The sequence below is a fragment of the Tamandua tetradactyla genome, chromosome 6, assembly GCF_023851605.1.
Source record: "Tamandua tetradactyla isolate mTamTet1 chromosome 6, mTamTet1.pri, whole genome shotgun sequence".
Classification (NCBI taxonomy): domain Eukaryota; kingdom Metazoa; phylum Chordata; class Mammalia; order Pilosa; family Myrmecophagidae; genus Tamandua; species Tamandua tetradactyla.
In genome coordinates this window covers 39,862,403-39,884,485 of record NC_135332.1, presented here as the reverse complement: position 1 = coordinate 39,884,485, position 22,083 = coordinate 39,862,403, and the positions used below count along the sequence as shown (strand labels likewise).

At 37.7% G+C, this 22,083-nt stretch overlaps 1 protein-coding gene and 1 pseudogene across 6 annotated transcripts in view; both read right to left on the bottom strand.

The window, feature by feature from the left end:
* The window catches only part of PPM1E (protein phosphatase, Mg2+/Mn2+ dependent 1E), a 289,214-nt gene that overhangs the window by 123,062 nt on the left and 144,069 nt on the right, over positions 1–22,083 (bottom strand). The window lies entirely within an intron of this gene.
* Positions 1,356–3,776, bottom strand: LOC143685970 (GTPase NRas-like; annotated as a pseudogene).

The window sequence follows — 22,083 nt, the reverse complement described above, 5'->3', positions numbered from 1 at the left end:
TATATGGATATATTAGTTTCTCATTTCCTCTCTTCCCTTTCCTCACCTTCCACTATTTGAAACATTTCTAAAATCTGTATTACTATATGATATAAATAATTATCTGGTATATTAAGCTACAAATTAGAAAGGAATTTGTTTTCACTGATAAAAAAATGAAATTTTAGATTTTAATAGAAAACAAGTAATAGTTATTATTAAGACATACCATATAACCTGTTCAAAAGGGTGTGAATATTGATAGTTCAAATTTCATAATGTTGACCAAAGCCAATCCCTTTCCTAGAAGGCTAAATAACATCTAACTTAAAGCAGGAACCAAGAGTTGAAGAGATTATGTGAGAATATGGCAAAAAAAAAAAAAAACATGTGCATTTATTCTTAAGATGTAAAGAGGCAGCATGATGTGGTGGTTAAAAGCCTGGACTGAATATTCTCATTTGTAAAACAAGGACAATATTTATCTTATAGGGTAGTTGTGAGGCACACATTTATATTTATATTTAGTGCTTAGGTTAGCATCTGGCACATAGTAAGACCTATACAATAAAGTTAAAAATAAATTTAAAATGAGCAAACCTAGAATCAGCAGGGTTCTCAAAGTATGATTCAGAGCCCCTACAGGTCCCTAGGATCTTTCCAAAGGGCCCATGAGGTCAAAATTATTTTCATAATAATACTAATACCAAAACTTGATTTTCTGGTTCATTATTCATTCCTTTCCATATAAAGTAGCTTCATCCAAATGAATAAATAACCAGTGCAAACAGAGATCACAAGAGATATTTACTGGTATTCCCTGTCCACAAGTTCGGTCTAAAGAAGCCTAACAAAGAATTATCATTAAATATGGCAAATGCTATAACAAGATATGTTATGTATGAAGCAATATTAGGTCACTCAATTAGTATGGAGTGAATGCTAATTCTCTCTGAAAGACTTGAGGAACGTTTCAGAAATATGGTGTTATGATTTGAAGCTGTATGTACCGCAGGAGAACAGGTTCTTTAAAAAAATTTTTTTCTCTGCGAAACAGTAATTTATGACATTTCTCCAAAAACCAACATAGTTTCAAATTCAACTGTAAAAGAAAAAAAAGTCCCCAGTAGTTGTTACTCTAGAGCTCAAGACACTGCTTTCAACAAATATTTCATGTCTACAGTTTAGTTTCAGAGCATAAATTGGTCTTCAGATGAAAAGCCTGGGGTGGCTTCAGGTGGGGCGGGATGGGGGAAAGAGGACATCCAGGCAGAAAAAATACTAGAGAGTAACAAGAGATGTATTTCTCTGGTCAGACAACTGAGTGAGGAGGTAGTTGTTCTGAGAACTTCTCAAAAAAGGAATATAGTACTAATCTACTAAGAGGTGGGGAAGTGTCAGGAGCTTTTCTGTGAGACTGAAGATAGCGACAGGAATACTTCTCCTCCACTGAAGTCAGGACCAGGCATCAGTGCAGTTTGAAAGTGGCTCTTTTCTGTTTTTTTTAAAGAGAATTTTATAAGTATCTTGTTATATCACCACACATGGCAACCCCACACAACCTTGAGTCCCATCATCACTGCTGTTCAGTTTTTTCATTCAGTATTGACACATTTCTCTTATAAGGTACAAAAGGCATCTTAGACACCCTGTCTGGTCTTGGCTGAGGTTTCATTGAATGGAAGCCCATAACTGTTGACCAGTTCATGGTCTTGTTTTGTGTTAACTGTCTGTACAGTCTGAATCTGTGGTGGACCCCAGAAAAGCCATCCCCTTTAATCCTCATTCAATATTGCTGGGTGGGAGCATTTTGATTGTTTCCATGAAGATGTGACCCACCCAATTGTGGGTAGTAACTTTTGATTAGATGATTTCCATGGAGGTGTGTCTCCACCCACTGAAGGTGGAGTTGCTTACTGGAATCCTTCAAAAGAGGAAACATTTTGGAGAGAGTCCCTTTTGGTAGAGCCATGTGAAAGCCAGCAGATACCGCCATGTTCGCCATGTGCCCTCCCAGCTGAGAGAGAAAGGTTGAATGTCGTCGGCCTTCTTGAACCAAGGTATCTTTCCCTGGATGCCTTTGACCGGACATTTCTATAGACTTGTTTTAATTGGGACATTTTCTCAGCCTTAGAACTGTAAACTAGCAACTTATTAAATTCCCCTTGTTAAAAGCCATTCCATTTCTGGTATATTGCATTCCGGCCGCCAGCAAACTAGAACACTGTCTTTGTTGGCAAATCACACTTGTTTTCTACCAGCACCACAAATATATCGTCTGAATCTCTAACTTGCTTAATCTGCTCCCTGTATGGTGGTATCATCCTCTTCTACAAAGTGGTTCTGGTTTAGCTGGATTGTCAGTGTGCTTTTCCCAACACCAGCAGCTCCAACCACCACCAGTTTGTACTCAGTCATTACACACCAGCTAGAATCTCAAGCTCTGCTGCCTCCGCTTCAGACAGATTCAAGACTACAACCAGGAAAAATGCTGGAGACCCCAGAACCTCCACGTATTGGTTTGAAAATAGTATGTACCCCAGAAAAGCCATGTTCTAATCCTGACCCGATCTTGTAGAGGCAGCTGTTTCTTTTAATCCTGATTCAATACTGTAGGTTGGAAACTTTCAATTAGATTATCTCTACAGAGTGATACACCCAATTGTGGGTGTGACCTTTGATTAGATGGAGATGTGACCCCACCCATTCCATTTGGGTCTTGATTAGATTACCGGAATCCTTTAAAAGAGGAAACATTTTTGGAGAGTTAGAAATGACAGAAGCCTCAGAGCTGACAGAAACTTTACAGCAGAGCTGACACAGATGTGGACACATGGAGAACAGAGACACGGATGTTTGGAGATGCTTGGAGCCCAGGATACATCGCCATGAGATGTTAAGCAAGCCAGAACCTGGAGAGAGCCAAGGAAAACCAAGAGATGAAAGCTAGCCTGGAGAAGTAAAGTGAGGAACCTCCATAGGAACAGGGGCTAAAAGCACAGAGCCCAGGAGCAATTGACCAGCAGATACCAGCCATGTGACTCCCCAGCTGACAGAGATGTTCTTGACCCACTGGCCTTTCTTGAGTGAAGGTAACCTCTTGTTTGTGCCTTAATTTGAACACTTTCACTTCATTAGAACTGTAAACTGTAACTTATTAAATACCTCTTTTTAAAAGCTGTTCCAGTTCTGGTATACTACATTCCAGCAGCTTCCAATCCAACACATGCCATGAACAGCAGCCCCTATTAGGGTGTGGCACTTATGAAAAACATGTTCTTAAATTTAATCCATTCCTCTGGGTGTGAACTGATTGTAAGTAGGGCCTTTTGTTGAGCTTCCTACAGTTTAAGTGTGGCCCACCTCAATCAGGATGGGTCTTAATCCTATTACTAGAGTCCTTTATAAGAACAGTGAAATCCAGATAGAGAGCCTGCCACAGGAAGCAGCCAGAAGCTGAAATTCAATGGAACATGCGAGAGAATGGAGAAGCCAGGAGACGCTGCCACGAGCCTCGCCATGTGACAAACTGAGAACCAAGGCCCTCGGGCACCAGCCCCAGAACAGCCCAGCCCAGCCCTTGGGAGGAAAGCCCTGCCTTGATGACACCTTCATTAGTACTTTCTTTACCCTCAAAACTGTAAGCTTATAAATTCCCATTGTTTAACCCAACCCATTTAATGGTATTTGCTTGAGTAGCCCAGGAAACTAAAACATAGGGTAACATCTGAGCTCGGACTTGAATAATGAGCAGAAGTTCGACAGAAAAGAGAGGAAAATTCACTCCAGTTAGGAATATATAAGGGAATCAACTAGCTAACAAAATAATTTGTTTCTTTGAATAAAATGTATTTATAGGAAACAATGACTACTTTGATTAGATATATTTAGCATAGTACCTTGCCCCAAATATATGATGAAGAATAATCAACTATAATGAAGATAACTGACAGCTTACCATGCATACTTTAAAACGAACTATTACTTTAAGTAAGTACAATATTATGAAGTATTTTGAACTTCTAGTAGTGGCAGTAAGACCTCACAAAAAGATAGCTAATATACTTGCTGCAATCACTTTAAAAGATGGAGTAGAATTTTAGAGATGAAGATATGCAAAATTTTCCTAGTTATTTTTACAAGATATAGTTGTGGATAATGGCAAAAGCAGTGTGACAAAATTGTGTAGTAGGAACATTTCTAAGATGATTTATAAAGGTTTTCTCAATCAGTTAAAAGAATTCAAAGTCACTTTCCCAAAGCGATGCCAATGATCAAAACAATACAAGCTCCCAGGCACAGAGCAACTCATTACAATGAAAGAGAGGCAGATAATATCCTTAAGTAGTCACATTGCTATAAGGTTAACCTTTATAGAAAAGCAGAACAACCAGGCTGTACTATTTAACATTTTATGAAGAATTCTTTAACATTACTATTTCCTATAATAATAGTTCCAATAACTTTGAACTACATAATTCAAAAATTCACACTTCATAACTACATTAGAACAGAGAAAAGGAAAAGCTGAAATGAACTCAAGAGAACACACACACACTGAGGTCATAACAGAGTGATGCGATAAATCTGTACCTGTCTAAAATGTTACATTTTAAGTTCATAATGCCACCTTTTCTGTCTTTGCAGAATGACCTGCATCTCTTCAATATCTGACATTTTAACAACTAAGAGCTAAATATTCATTTGTAGTTTGGGAACATGTATTAGTTAGGGTTCTCTAGAGAAACAGAATCAACAGGGAACACTTGCAAATATAAAATTTATGAAAGTGTCTCACGTGACCGTAGGAACGCAGAGTCCAAAATCCACAGGGCAGGCTGCGAAGCCGATGACTCCAATGGATGGCTTGGATGAACTCCACAGGAGAGGCTCACCAGCCGAAGCAGGAATGGAACCTGTCTCCTCTGAGTCCTCCTTAAAAGGGTTCCCATGATTGCATTTAGCATCACTAATTGCAGAAGACACTCCCCTTTGACTGATTACAAATGGAATCAGCTGTGGATGTAGCTGACGTGATCATGACCTAATCCTATGAAATGTCCTCATTGCAACAGACAGGCCAGCGCTTGCCCAATCAGATGAACAGGTACCACAACTTGGCCAAGTTGACACCTGTCCCTAACCATGACAGAACACAAATTTCAGAAGCTTATGAGACTGACAATGCCAAAAGAGAAAAGTTTACAGATAATTTCAGATTCTTTCTTAAAAATTTAAGAAAGAAATGAGGATAAAAAAACATTGTTTAAAGAAAACAGGTCGGCAGATCAGAGCCCAATATTACATAATGAAAGAAAAAATAGAAGTTTTCATTCTAAGTATGTAACTGTAAATCCAGTTTCATGAACACCTTTTACTCATGCACAATGCTTAGATTTTTATCTTCAGTTATACCTCTCTCCTGAGCTTCAGCTTATTTTCAACAGCATTTATTCAATATTTCCACTTGGACAGGCACTATAATTTTAATGTATCCAAAACCAAGTCTTGGGTTTTCCCTTTCAACTTGCTCTTCCCCAAGCCTTCACCACTTTAGAAAATGACAGTTTCATTCTTCTAGCTGCTCAAGCTAAACTCTTTGGATTTAGCCTCGATGCCTCTCTTTTCTTTTATATCACACAAACAAATCTTACTGTTTCTTCCTTTAAAATACATACAGATTCTGACCGCTTCTTACTGCTTCCAAGACTAGTATTCCGGTATAAACTAACCATCTCTTCTCACCTGGGACAACTGCCTAACAGTTCTCTCATTTCTTACCTTTATTTTTTCATACTCTAGTCTCCATACAACACCCAGAGTGAACCTTTAAAAATGTAAATTGACTTCCCATCTCATTCATGGAAAAATTCAAAATCCTGATCATGGCGATAAAGGTCCTTCATGATCTAATTCCCTGCCACTTACATGACCCTGTTTCCTAATGCCTACTTTTCTCACTCTACTCCAGTCACACAAATCTCTGTTGTTCCTCAAACAGAACACATATTCTCTTACCCTAGGATCTCTGCAGTCTTTGATTCTTCTGCCTAAAATGTCCTTCACCCAGATATCCATATGATTCATTATTATTTCAGATTTCTACTTAATATATTGCATTCTCAAAGATGCCTTCCCTGATCACTTCATTAAAAAAAAAAAGCAACTACAAATGTGCCTCCATTTCTTCAGTCTCTTGCCCCTTGCCCTACTTTATTTCTTTTCATATTTATCACCATCATATTTCATATTTATCAAACACACTTGAGTTGATAAATCTAATGCTATTTTCAATGTTTCCAACACTAGAATGAACATAAGTTCCATGAAAGGAAGGGCCTTCTTTATTTTGTACACTGCTGTATCCTTAGGTCCCACAGTAGCACCTGGCACATAAAAGGTACTCAATAACCATGTGATAAATTAATAAAAGAAATGAATCCCAATAATTATTTTAAAAGAAAGCCTCACTTAAAAGTGCCTATAAGTAAATCTAAAAGCAAATGATCGAATGCTATAAAAAATTTGTTTAAATTTGCAAGCTAGGATGCAAAGATCTTCATATATACACTGGTTACATCTCTATAATTTGAAGTGTACTTCTTATTTTAGGACCTTCGGTTTCATAATGCCACTATAACATTTTTAAGTTATTAACTAAAACTGTTGATGACTAGCATAGAAGAGCTACTCCTGAACCATGCAAATTTGAGTGCAAGGCCAAACCTCTTACTTTCTCCAAGAATAATTTGGGCAGAAAAAAACAAAACAAAACTTTATGATGTTACAGAACAGGAAATTACATAAACAAAGGCAAAGCTAACATGTTAATTTGTCATTTGAAAACTAGTATATAGAAGTACATTGGAGATACTGTGGGTTTGGTTCCGGACCACAGCAATAAAGCAAATATCACAATAAAGCGAGTCACGTGAATTTTCTGGCTTCCTAGTACATATAAAAGTTCTGTTTACACTATAATGTAGCCTCTTCAGTGTGTAATCACATTATGTCTAAAAAAATGTATCTACTTTAATTTTAAATACTTTATTGCTAAAAAAATGCTAACAGTCATCTAAGCCTTCAGTGAGCCCTTTTCTTTTTGCTGGTGAAGGATCCTGCCTCGATGTGGATGGCTACTGACTGATCAGAGTGGTGGTTGCTAAAATTTGGAGTGGCTAGTGTTTAGTAACAGCAAATTGGCTGTATTGCACATAGTGTTGGTCAGGGATCTCTAGAGAAACAGAAACAACAGGAGGGAGCTATAAATATGAGATCTATAAAGGTGTTTCATGAAACCGTGGAAATGCAAAAGTCCAAAATACATAGGGCAGGCTGGTGGTGTAAAGCTGGTGGCTCCAGTAAAGGGTCTGGACAAGCTTCACAGGAGAGGCTCTGGCTGAAGAAGCAGTGAAAGAGACTTTCTTCTTCCTTAAAAGCCTTCAACTGATTGGATCACCTCACTGGGAGATGTGCCTTAGTTGATCACAGATGTAATCAGCCACAGATGCAATCAACTGACTGATGATTTAATACACCAGCCTTCTGATTTATCAACCAGGCATGAAATATCCTTGCAGCAATGGTCAGACTAGTGCTTGCCTGCCAGACAACTGGCATAATCACTTGGTCAAGTTGACACCAGAACCTACCCATCACACACATATTAACTAATAATACTCAGTGTATGAAAATAAATTTTTTTAAAGTCCTGAATGAAGGAGTACCATACTGCCTTAAATAGGCATGATAGCATTTCTCATCTGCTAGTATTGAAGTTGAAGGTAAACCCTATAGTTTGTGAGGGTTCTCTCACCCTAATGTGAAAGAAAATTCTGAACACATTTAAAATGAACAAATCAAGATTTAACAATTAAAATAACATGCTGAAACTTTGTCATATGATAGTGATTCCTGAACTCCTGTAATGTTTTAGTTTTTGAATGAATATAAGGAGTTCATTATAGGCTAAGTGCCAACCATAACATATGGATTTATATGGCATGGACTCGGGTAAAATATTTCAGTTAAAATCAAAGAATATATTAATTTTGGGATGGTTAATATAATTATTAGTATTTTTCAAATGTATTCTCTACATTACACTGAATATAAGAGAAGTTAAAGGAGGCAAAAAAAGTGTAAGAAATAAATTAAGATTTAAATACATTTCTTTCATATTTCTGATAAAGTATGAAGTAATCTGTACGTAATAATGGTTTCAATGATGGCTTATTTTATTTTAAAATATCATCCACATAAACCATTAATCTGAAAATGGATGCGTTATCCTAGAAAACAACAGACTAGAAAAGGTTGTCCATGGAGGTCTTTCAATTATTTTTTATTAACTAGATTGAGTCCTACAACTGAAAATTGAAAGTTTCAAGTCTGAAGGTGAAATGGAAGGTGGGAAAGTATATAACTCATTCAGTTTTTAATCTAGAAGGAAGAAACTATGCAAGGAGAAGAAATGTTTTTTCCCAAGAGATACTTGGAACAAAAAAATGAAATACATTTAATAAAAGGAACACTCATAACACAAAAAGAAGTTTTATAAATTAAAAATGTGATAGTGAAGCAAGATAGTATAGGACAATCGCAGGTCCCTAGTCTCCTATCCAGCTCTGAAAGGGTTAGTGGGCAATTAAAGGACCCTGGTTTGTATTCAGCTCTTAAAAAAGTCAATGGACATCACCTATCTCATGTTATCGACAGTCCTTTCAAACAGTAAAAAGTTATAATGGGCATAGTCCAAATATCCCTAAAGATTGGGAGAAAGAACAAAGGAAAAGGTAGAGTTATAACAGAGAAGAAAGGATTGAACAAATTAGTATGACTGCCGAATCATTATACTGATATTTCCTTTAGTCCCCAGGATCTTGGAGCAGCTAGAAGAAAAAACCTAAAATTGTGAAACTGTAACCCATACCAAACTCTGAAATCTGTTCTATAATTAATTGTTGTGGTATGCTTTGAAATTTATTGCTTTTTTTTGTATATATGTTATTTTTCACAATAAAAATAATTTTTAAAAAGTATTACAATAATTAAAAACAAAAGATTTAATGAACAACTGCAAGTCCCTAGTATCTTATCTACATCCAGATGAACTAATGCAAAGTTGTAAACTTCCTAGGACAAAAATTTCCCCTAAAGCCCCAAAGCCTTCCCAAACCACAAAGTTTATAGAATCATGGGCTCATAGTGGACTCATAGTTAGTAACAGAAAGCCTGGGATCATAAAACTTGTTATACATCTGCTCAAGACAAATTTTGGATATATGACAGGTGGCCACAAGCATCCATAGTTATCTCTTCCTGAAACAATGCTACCTCTTTGAGCACTGGTTAATTTAAACCTGGTGCGCTCCAATGTTCAAAGGTTACTATGGAAACCTGCCAGTAGCAAAAACCTTCCTATAAAGCAAGCTAACCCACTCCACTCAGTGCGTGTTTCTTCCTTGAACACATCTGTGTTAACTTCTTTAATACATACTCTTTCTTTCTTTAAAAACTTTTCTAATCAGCCCTACTGTCCCTCTTGTCTCTAAATTCTTTGAGCAGTGGGACGTTGAACCTGGAACAAGGCTCAGCTTGCACTATTGCCAGCATGCACCAGGTACAACAGCAAAAATGAAAACCTCAGGAGAAGAAAAAGTTGCAGAAATATCACAGAAAATTGAATGAAAAGAACAAGAGAAAAAATGAGAGAAAAAAGGACATTTTCTTTGAAAATAAAAAATCAACCTTGAATATCCATCAATACAATATGGTTAAATAAATCTTTATGGAGGACCTCTTTTGCTGTTTGATGTGGCCCCTCTCTCTCTAAGCCTGACTCTGCAAGTGAAATCATTGCCCTCCCCCTTATGTGGGACATGACATTCAGGGGTAAAAGTCTCCCTGGCAGCACGGGAGATGACTCCCAGGGATGAGCCTAGTCCTGGTACCTGGGGATCAACAATGTCATCCTGACCAAAGGGGGAAAAGAAGTGTAACAAATAAAGTATCAATGGCTGAAAAAGTTAAACACAGTCGAGAGGCTACTCTGGAGGTCATTCCTATGCAAGCTTCAGTTAGACATTGCTATCTACCATAACTTGCCAAACTCCAAGCAAAAAGATTCCTGCCAATCCTAAAGAATACCTAGGTCATTATATAAAATTCTACAAAGGTTCCATGCACTAGGGTAACTTTCTAGAAACCTACAACCTCCAGATGGGTCCCTGGATCACATAAGTCCTGAAATGCAGAAGGCCAGCCTCTCCAGAACATCAACTAGTTCCATCCCCCATCCCATATTATTGACAGCCCCTGCCAACATGAATAAGTTACAATGAGCATAGCCCAAATACGCCTAAAGAGTGAGAGAAGGTCAAAGGTGATGATGGAGTTATACAGAGAAGGTTGAGTTTAACTAACAATTATGATTGCTAAATCATTACATTGATATTTCTTTTAGCCTCAGTATTTTAGAGCAGCTAGAAGTAAAAACCTAAAATTGTGGAATTGTAACCCATATCAAACTCTGAAATCTGTTCTACAGCTAATTGTTATGATGTGCTTTGAAATTTATTCCTTTTTTGTATATATTTCATTTTTCACAAGAAAGAAATAAAAAGTCAGTTGTGATGATTAAAAAATATATATATATATATATTTCTGGGCTCCAGTGTTCTGGAGAAGCTAGAAGGAAAAATCTGAGATGATAGAATGGTAGCCCATGACAAACTCTGGTATCTGCCGTGTAACTATACTTATTAAAGACTGCTTTGAAAATTACTGCTTTTTTCTTTCTTTGCCTTGTATATATGTTATATTATACAATAAAAAGTTAAAAATAAAGAGTCGAAGGGAAAATTTTTAAATGCAAACAGACAAACCCCTATGGAATATTTGCATGTTAAGAAGGTTTGTGTGTTGTTTTATCAATAAATATACTTTTAAAAACCCTCTGTGGAATACTACAAAGTGGTTAAAAAGATACAGCAGTACAGCTATATAGAGATCTCCATAATGAATCATAATTGAAAAAGAAATGCAAGTTGCTAAAAACCCAGACAGCATGACTCCATTTACATGAAAGGGAAAATACCCCACAGACCATATATCTCTCTATATACAGAAGAATAGGCAAATATATAGAAAATAATTTGGAATGAAATATATTACAGTAGTGATTTCTGAAGAGGAGAGTAAGATGAGGAGGAAGGGAAAAGGGAACATTTTGCTTTTTACTGTATGTGTTCTACTTTCAAAAATATTTTTTTGCAATGAAAATGTTTTCAGGTATTAAACTTGTGTAATTCTTATAAGAGAGAAAGAAAAGGCAAGAAAGGAAAATTTAGTAAGAAAAAGAAAAAGGCAAGACGCAGAGAAGGGTTCAGATCATCTTTGGACAGGTGTGGAAGATTATCCTTCATTGATTAGGCTCTCAAAAACAAAAACAAGACCAAACAAAACAATGGATTATTTTACTGGCTGTGTAATGTTTTACTTGCTGAGCAAATTAAAGTTACCTCCAAAGCACATGAAGCAGGATAAAATCTACAGGAAATTAAATACTTCATGTTTATTTATATTTTTAGTAACCAAAAACCTAGGTATCACAAGGGGTAGAATATCACCAGCTTTTTTTTTTTTAAAGACAACTTTTTTACAACAGAACTTGGAGAGAAATTTTTCTCCTTATAATTATGTTTTTACAAAATCTATAATTCTAGCCAAAAGAGTACACGTACAGAAGATATCACCAGATTTTCCATGAAAAAATGTTATAGACCTCACTGCTCTGTTCTAGTAAAGTGCTTAGTATAAAATTCTGCAGGAACCTTAAAATTCTTGACCCTAACCTTCCATTTAAGGCTAGAAGTTCAGAAAACGCATGTAGGTATAAAGTTTAAACCCAAATATATATATTTTAACTTTTTCTTATTAATTAAAAAAAATGAACAAACAAAACATTTAGATATTATTCCATTCTACATATACAATCAGTAATTCTTAATATCATCACATAGTTGCATATTCATCATTTCTTAGTACATTTGCATCGATTTAGAAAAAGAAATAAAAGGACAACATAAAAAGAAATAAAATGATAATAGAGAAAATAAAACTATACGTACCACACCCCTTACCCCTCGCTTTCATTTACCACTATTTCAAACTAAATTTATTTTAACATTTGTTCCCCCTATTATTTATTTTTATTCCTATGTTCTACTCTTCTGTTGATATAGTAGCTAAAAGGAGCATCAGACATGAGGTTATCACATTCACACAGTCTCATTGCAAAAGCTATATCATTGTTCAATCAACCTCAAGAAACATGGCTACTGGAACACAGCTCTACATTTTCAGGCAATTCCCTCCAGCCTCTCCACTACATCTTGAACAACAAGGTGATATCTACTTAATGCGTAAGAATAACCTCCAGGATAACCTCTCGACTCTGTTTGGAGTCTCTCAGCCATTGATATTTTGTCTCATTTTACTCTTCCCCCTTTTGGTCGAGAAGGTTCTCTCAGTCTCTTGATGTTAATTCTCAGCTCATTCTAGGGTTTTTCTCAGTCCCTTGATGCTGAGTCTCAGCTCATTTCAGGATCTTTGTCCCATGTTGCCAGGAAGGTCCACACCCCTGGGAGTCATGTCCCACACAGAGAGGGGGAGGGTGGTGAGACTGCTCGTCATGTTGGCTGGAGAGAGAGGCCACATCTGAGCAACAAAAGAGGCTCTCTTGGGGGTGACTCTTAGGCCTAAATTTAAAGTAGACTTGACCTATCCTTTGTGGGGTTAATAAACCCAAATATTATTAAAAATTAATTTACCTGAGGGACTAAGTATTGTTTTCCTAAATAATATCCTAATTTTAGATTTTAGCCACATGCTCACAAATACGGAAATAACAGTAAAGCATTATAACACTTCTGTTTTTAAGTCAATAAAAACAATATGTATATTTAAAATCATTTAAAAGGGTGTTTCTATGTGTTAATGCTTTGATACACATTTTGCAACATAATCAGAATATGCAATTAAAATCCCCCACCAAAAATTCTATTCAGTACAGAGAGTAAACCAAATAGTCTGAATATATTAGCTCTTATCTGCCAAATTCCAATTATGTTAGTAATTTCTGGATTATTGCAGGGAAATCCAGCTGTCAAATCTAACAAGAGTCCTGAAGAAGAGATAGGAAAAAAGAAAAAATATGTGGGGCAAGATACGTAAAAGAAAATCATTAAATTATGGTATTTCTTTTGGATAATCCATTAGTTTTATATTAACCTTTTTTTTTGTTTAGTAAGAATATTCAATTAAATTACTAAAAAGAAATGCACTGAAAATTATTTATTTTGTTACCAAAATTTTAATTCTAAAAGTCAGTTTGCTTAAGTAATTTTTAGGTTATATATTTTTTTTTTTTTTTCTTTTTTTTAAAGGAAAGACAGAGAGAAGGAAGGAAGGATAGAAGGAAGGAAGAGAGGAAGAAAGGGAAACATCTTTTTAAACATTTTCTTGTTTTATTGTATTTTGTTTCTCCGTTTTCGTTACATGGGCTGGGGCCGGGAATCGAACCGAGGTCCTCCGGCATAGCAGGCAAGCACTTTGCCCGCTGAGCCACCGCGGCCCGCCCTTAGGTTATATTTTATAACTCTCCGAACTGATCTTCCAATTCATAAAGTATTTTTAGCTTTCAAATGATCACCCATTCTGTATTTGTCATTTTCCCCCCAGCTGAGGAATCTAGAGTCACTCCTTCCTCATTCCATGGTGAAATTTAGCAACAATAAGTGATTCCTTCTTTCAAACTTTTATTTTTTAACAATAGCTTTATTGAGATATATTTCCCATATCATCTCTCTTTCAACCTAATTATTCAAAGAAAATATCTCTCCACTTATGAGTTGTGAACCCTCAGAATAGTATTGTATTAAACAAAAGAAAGTTGGGAATTTTTATTTTTTATTTTTTATTTTTTTTAATTTTTTTACATGGGCAGGCACTGGGAATCGAACGGGTCCTCGGGCATGGCAGGCAAGCACTCTTACATGCTGAGCCACTGTGGCCCGCCCAAAGTTGGGAATTTTGACAAAAAATTAGAAATAATGAGTCTTTTTAAAAACTCCTTTCAAAGTATCTAGAAGTCCTCTTCTGAATTTCCATAAGTCTCCTAATTCTATTACTCAAACAGTCCTTAGCTCCTATAATTAATTGTCTGCTTTTCTTCTTTTACCAGCATTCAGATTAGTTGAAAATCTTTAAAACAAATTTTTATTTCTTCCATTTTATTTTGTTATTATTTTATGGATTAAAAATATTTTTGTGGGCCAGACTGAAAATTTACCACTATTTGTAAAACTTTCTAAGGGAAAATGCATTAAAAAAATCTAAAATGAATCTAAAAGCAAACCTTTGAATATAATTTGTTTGAAAATTGAGGTTTTGTAATGTAGACCAGAAAATTCCCATTACCTATAAATCATTGTGAAGGTGTATTTGTTTCTTTGGTGGGAAATTGATAAATTTGTAAACATAACAAGTGGGCCAATTATTTTTTGAAAACAGGAGTTTGAAAAGAAAGTTTTAAAAGATACATTTTGATTTACCTTTGTTTTTCCTTTAGGGAAGCCTTATCAATCTCATTAACAATGAGAAAAAAAAGCTTCACTTTTCCTAATGTTGTATCAAAGCCACCTATGTCGGCTATGTAAATATATTGTAAAAATTCAAAAAACGAAAATTTTGCGTGTATTTAAAATGTCATATTAAATTCAAATACCATAGATTTTGGAAATAAGGAGCCATTTGATTCCACATGCACAGTTTTCATCTGGGAGGTATATTTTAACCAACACTTCCTGAAAACACCTGATAATATGCACGCTCTCCTTCAGCTTCTTTCCTAATCACTGTCTTTACTCTTCTGATGGACTTTCCGTTTCTGGTTTATCATTCTACAAATGCAGATTAAATTTTAATTCTCCACATTTCAGGGAGAGGACTTAAAATAACAAGCAGCCTGACTGTGGATAAATATTTTTACCTTGTCAGTATTTCAATTTTCTGTTAAAAGACCAAAAAATACATCACTATGTCATCATTATAGCAGATTTCAAAATATCACTCTCAGGTTATAGAATTCCCTATGGATTGACATTTTAATTATCTACAGTAAATCCAAAGCAATATGGAAATTAAATATTGGAAAACGCTTATCTAATGATTAAATGAGGACTACAGTCTTCTACAGATACAAGAAAAATACTCTGAAAATCTGTTTTAAAAGCTCAAGATAATAAAAATGAAGCTTTGTATATTAATTAAGATCATGGAAAGTTAATCTATACACAAATTTTATCTGTATTCACATATAAGAAAACTCTAATCCTTGGAGATGAAAATTTATAGAACAAACCACAAACACACTGACTACTAAACGAATAAGACTTTGAGTGCTTCCTTAAGGCAAAAACCAAAATTTCTGAAGCAAAATAAAAACTCATGTTCATAATACATTTAAATCACAAACCACAGTGCTCATCATGGAGTAAGTACAACAAGATTTAACAGTCAAACAATGGAAAAACATAAACACTTTTTGTCCTTTGAAGAGATGTAAAGTCATCGGTACTCTATAAAATCATTCTCTTCAGATGAGTTCTTTGTACTATATCTCTCATTAATGACAATGCAGATCTGCTAACATCCTTGGGATTTTTCACTATGATTCAAACTAGCTGCATTCCGTCTCTGGGTCTCTAGTGATCTGTATTTTTCTTTCTTTTCTATATTATCCCCAGTGCTAGCAATGATTAGAACTAAAACAGACTTAATTACAGTACCTTTCAAATAAGGTACTAAATATAGTTCTTTGTTCAGTCCTCAGTGATTTTTCGATGAATCACAGGAGTATTTAAAATAAGATCCATAGGATTCTATTTAATTATATTCTGGGCCATAAGCTTTTTTTATATAGGAATTTATAAAATTGGGACAATTTACATTTGATGAATTGATTATAATCACAGCAAACTGAACTTTGTTCACCTCTATATATGGGTCTCAAAATGGCACTACCTGAAACAGTGGGATTTACAATATATTGTGTTGTTCATTTGGAAACAAATTAAAAGCATTTCTCTTATAAGAGCCAAACAAAGAAAAATCAAAGTAAACCTGTGAGACCTAGCTACATTTCAGTCAACATCAAGAACCACTGACTCGTTTTTAAATATATTCCTCGTTGTGTCAACTCAATTTCTGCTTTCTCTCTTAGCTTCTTTCTCCCAAAACCTGTTTTTTCTTTCTCCCAGAAACCTAGGTACTTGATGCTAATGAGACAAATTAATATTTATTCAAAAAGCATATGTTATTTTACATAGAACACAGACTACCTGGTAATTGAAGTACTTGATAAATAATGTTCTGTTTCCCAAGTTCATCAAGATATGATAATTTACTAATGTAAAAGTCTACAGAGTAGTCTTTCAAAGCTTCTATTTTTATGTTTATAGTTAACCAACTAGCACTTATTACTATTGTTTTCAGATATAACCATCTTATGAATCAGAAGGGTGCACACCAAATTCATAGGAGAGGTTACCTCTTAAAAGAACTTCATTTATTAATGCTTATTTTTATATCAATGCCTTAATTTAAAATTTTCTAAAAATAAAATTTAATTTAAAAATCCTTTTAGTTTCTTAAATACACTCCTACCCAATTTGCTATAGACAGGTTGTGTAGGAAATTCCAATGTTAGGAGTTTCCAACGGTGGTAAGCTAATTTCTTCCCTCCTACACCTTTAAATTTTCCAATTTTCCAAAAAGTTCACTGAGAAAATACCCAAAGACCTTCTGAGGTAGTCCAAACCAAGTTCTCACTAATTTTTCAGAAGACCAACGTTAAATACATCTTATTATTTTAACTGGTATCTCCTAAGACCCAGAATCAACTTCTACCTGCCTAATGACATCTTTATAAAGATTTCTTACTGTATGAACACTTTGGCATAATTCATCTTACACTATAACTTAGACATGAAACATGATTTCATCTGGGAAGACTTCTGTTACTTAGAATTTTGATAGAATTCTGATATAATCAGCCACACACATTATAAAACATATAATTTTTCTATTAGTTCTTTAGTAGTAAGAGGGGAGATAAACAAATGAACAAGGACAACAGACCTCTAACCCATAACCTCTACAGCAACAAAACTGAGAAGCCAAACCACAATCTACAGCAATCTTCCCAGAATGGTTAGGACTGCCACTTTCCCTATTTTTTGCACCTACCCTATCCCCTTTCAATTCAGGACCAGCCAGATAAAGCCAAATATCATCCCCAAACCAATAATATAAGATGTTCTGCTTCTAGTTAGCTTGACTCCGACTTACCCATACCAACAGCCTTCAATCAGGGCATACTTGAAGACTGCCTTTTTTTTTTTCCTCACTACAAAGCTTTGAGTCTTTACCGAAGACAATCAGTGGTGGCTGACTCCCTTACATAGCAAGTTCTGAATAATAAAACCTATCTTCATTTGGGTGGTCTTCATTTATTTCCACAATAGTGTAAAAATCATGCAAAAGAAAATCAACACTGAGTATTCTGTTATAACACAGCCAAGATCACGCTTCGGCGTGCCCATCTCTATGCAGTTGTAGGTCTGTTTCCCAGTCTGCCCAATTGAATCAATTTACTTCTGTAGAAGGACACAGGTTATACATTGCTTGGAAAACGAATATCAAATTCTTCTTCAATCTTTGATATTTTAGGCTCAGATTGGTATAGTTTCTTTTTTGGAAACTTGATCATTTAAAAATAATATTTCAGAAAAATAATGTTGATGGCATAGTGTGGAGCAACTAATAGAGTACTAAAATATCTGCTGTTAGTTTATTGCAGAGAATGTCCACGACGGCAATTCCTGAATCTTGTTGATACTGACGTGATAAATCAGACTACTTTAAAAAGAGTTATGAAAATTTGTGTGCAGTTAAATTGAAGTTATTTTGAATAAAATGTATGTATAGCCCTATGATGGCAAACTAATGCAAGTGGAAATTTTTAAGGCTTTAAAAGAAAGATAAGAATGAGGCATTAAGATATAGCTTTCACGACTTCCGGAGAAGATGGCGGCTTAGTAAGGTGCGCTGGTCTTAGTTCCTCCTCCAGAACAACTACTAAAGAACTAGAAACAGTACAGAACAGCTCCCGGAGCCACGACAGAGACCAGACACACAGCGTACCCCATTCTGGACCGGCTGGACCGGCTAAGAGACTCTGCTGCGGTGAGGTCCCCGAGAGGCATGCGCTTCCCCAGACCGCGGCGGCTGGCAGCCGGAGCCGCTCCCTCCCTCCTTCCCAGGCCGACTGGGAGCTTTGTATCGGCAGTTCCCCAAGCCGCAGCGGCCGGTGCCCTTCCCCCACGCACGGCTTCCCAGGCCAACTGGGAGCCTCGGAGCGGCGGTTCCCCAAGCCGCGGTGGCCGGCGAGCGGAGCCCCTTCCACACACGCAGCTTCCCGGGCCAGCTGGGAGCCTCGGAGCGGCGGTTCCCCAAGCCGCGGTGGCCGGCGACCGGAGCCCCTTCCACACACGCGGCTTCCCGGGCCAGCTGGGAACCTTGGATCGGCGGTTCCCAAGCCGCGGCGGCCCTCCCACACGCAGCTTCTCGGGCCGGCTGGGAGCTTTGGATCAGCGGTTACCCAAGCTGCGGCGGCTGGCCCCCCTCCCCCACGTGTGGCTTCCCAGGCCGGCTAGGAGCCTCAGAACAGCGGTTCACCAAGCCGCAGTGGCTGGCGACCGCAGCCCCTTCCACACACGCGGCTTCCCAGGCCGACTGGGAGCCTCACAACAGCGGTTCCCCAAGCCGCGGTGGCTGGCGACCCTCCCCCACAGGCGGCTTCCCGGAGGGAAAGGAAAGAGTCTCCAATAGTAGTAGAGACTGAGCCCAACCTAACACAAATAGTGGCATTAATGAACAACTTTTGAATACTGAAAATAGGCCCTCAGCTCAGGCGAAACTGATCAAGGCAGAAGTTGCCGATTGGGCTAACTGAAAAAGAGGAAAGGGGGCGAAACAGAGCCTTCTGCGGCTGTTTCTATGGAGGCTTCGTTGCCTCTGGGCTCAGCACTGGGATTACACACGTTGCAATTGCCCCGAACGCAGAAACAGGCTGCTTTCAGGGCTCTCTACCACCTGAACCTTCCCCGTGGGAGGGGTGAAACGCAACTCAGGTGGAATCCCTCTCTCAAGGAATTCAGATCCCAGGACTTCACAATTTGAAGCCATCAAAACCAACCTACAATCTTTCCTCTGTCTCCACCACACACCCAGCAGTGCGAGTCTTCCAAAGTTAAAGGAGCCATAACATCTTTTGCTGGTGGGACCCGCAGACAGACAAGCACCACCTACTGGGCAGGATAAGAAAACCAGAGCCCACAGACTCCACAGGAAAGTCTTTCAACCTGCTGGGTCCCACACTCAGGGAAATCTGATTAAATACCCAGATGTCAGCAAAAAATAACAAATCACACCAGGAAAGTTGAAGATATGGCCCAGTCAAAGGAACAAACCAATAGCTCAAAGAGATACAGGAGCTGAGACAACTAGCTCTGCATATACGAACAGAAATGGAAAACCTCTTCAAAAACCAAATCAATAAATTGAGGGAGGACATGAAGAAGACATGGGATGAACAAAAAGAAGAAATGGAAAGTCTGAAAAAACAAATCACAGAACTTATGGGATTGAAAGACACAGTAGAAGAGATGAAGCAAACAATGGAAACCTACAATGATAGATTTCAAGAGACAGAGGTTAGAATTAGTGAACTGGCGGATGGAACATCTGAAATCCAAAAAGAAACAGAAACTATAGGGAAAAGAATGGAAAAATTTGAGAAGGGGCTCAGGGAATTGAATGATAATACGAAGCTCACAAATATACATGTTGTGGGTGTCCCAGAAGGAGAAGAGAAGGGAAAAGGAGGAGAAAAACTAATGGAAGAAATTATCACTGAAAATTTCCCAACTCTTATGAAAGACCTAAAATTATAGACCCAAGAAGTGCAGCACACCCCAAAGAAAATAGACCCAAATGGGCGTTCTCCAAGACACTTACTAGTTAGAATGTCAGAGGTCAAAGAGAAAGAGAGGATCTTGAAAGAAGCAAGAGAAAAACAATACATCACATACAAGGGAAAGCCAATAAGACAATGTGTAGATTTTCTCAACAGAAATCATGGAAGCTAGAAGACAGTGGGATGACATATTTAAATTACTAAAAGAGAAAAACTGCCAACCAAGACTTCTATATCCAGGAAAAGTGTCCTTCAAAAATGAGGGAGAAATTAAAACATTTTCAGACAAAAAGTCACTGAGAGAATTTGTGACCAAGAGACCAGCTCTGCAAGATAAACTAAAGGGAGCACTAGAGTCAGATATGAAAAGACAGAAGAGAGAGGTAGGGAGAAGAGGGTAGAAAGAAGGAAAATCAGATATGATATATATAATACAAAAGGCAAAATGGTAGAGGAAAGTATTACCCAAACAGTAATAACACTAAATGTTAATGGACTGAATTTTCCAATCAAAAGACATAGACTGGCAGAATGGATTAAAAAACAGGATCCTTCTGTATGCTGTCTACAGGAAACACATCTTAGACCCAAAGATAAACATAGGTTGAAAGTGAAAGGTTGGGAAAAGATATTTCATGCAAATAACAACCAGAAAAGAGCAGGAGTAGCTATACTAATATCCAACAAATTAGACTTCAAATGTAAAACAGTTAAAAGAGACAAAGAAGGATACTATCTACTAATAAAAGGAACAATTAAACAAGAAGACATAACAATCATAAATATTTATGCACCGAATCAGAATGCCCCAAAATACGTGAGGAATACACTGCAATCACTGAAAAGGGAAATAGACACATCTACCATAATAGTTGGAGACTTCAATTCCCCACTCTCATCAATGGACAGAACATCTAGACAGAGGATCAATAAACAAACAGAGAATTTGAATATTATAATAAATGAGCTAGACTTAACAGACATTTATAGGACATTAAATCCCACAACAGCAGGATACACCTTTTTCTCAAGTGCTCATGGATCATTCTCAAAGATAGACCATATGCTGGGTCACAAAGCAAGTCTCAACAAATTTAAAAAGATTGAAATCATACACAACACTTTTTCAGATCATAAAGGAATGAAGTTGGAAATCAATAACAGGCAGAGTGCCAGAAAATTCACAAAAACGTGGAGGCTCAACAACACACTCTTAAACAACGAGTGGGTCAAGGAAGAAATTACAAGAGAAATCAGTAAATATCTCGAGGCGAATGAAAATGAAAACACAACATATCAAAACTTATGGGATGAAGCAAAGGCAGTGCTAAGAGGGAAATTTATTGCCCTAAATGCCTATATCAGAAAAGAAGAAAAAGGCCCCACCGCGCGGCGCCCACCCGCCCGCCCTCCTCTCCCCTCTTCCGCCTTCACCGGCTCCTCCGCCACCAGCCTCGACAGCCTTGCCACCCTCACCTTTCCTCCTCCAGAACAGCTACTGGGGGAGTGGAGATAATACAGAGCAGCTCCCGGAGCCACGAGGGAGATCAAAGGGACGGCGTACCCCATCATGGAATGGCTGACTATCTGGGAGAACCAGCTCCAGTGAGATCACCAAGGGGCACGGGCTTTCCTGGGTGGGACGGCAAGCGACCGGAGTCCCTCCCTTCCACCTTCCCAGGCCAGCTGGTAGAACTGGACAGGCGGTCCCCTTAGGCCGCGGCGGCTGGTGCCCCTACCACGCGAGGCCCCCCGGACCAACTGAGAGAGTTGGGTCGGAAATCCCCAGACTGCGGAGAACAGTGACCGGGGAATCCCTTCCAAACACGTGACTCCCCCGTCCAGCTGGGAACAGTGCACTCTCCCGGGCTGTGACAGCTGGTGCCCTCCTGCCACGCTTGGCGCCCCGGGCCGACTAGCTAATTTGGCCGGACGCTCTCCCATGCTGCGGCGGCCGGCGACCCTCCCTGCATTCGGAACCCCAGGCCGGCTGGCACTCTTCC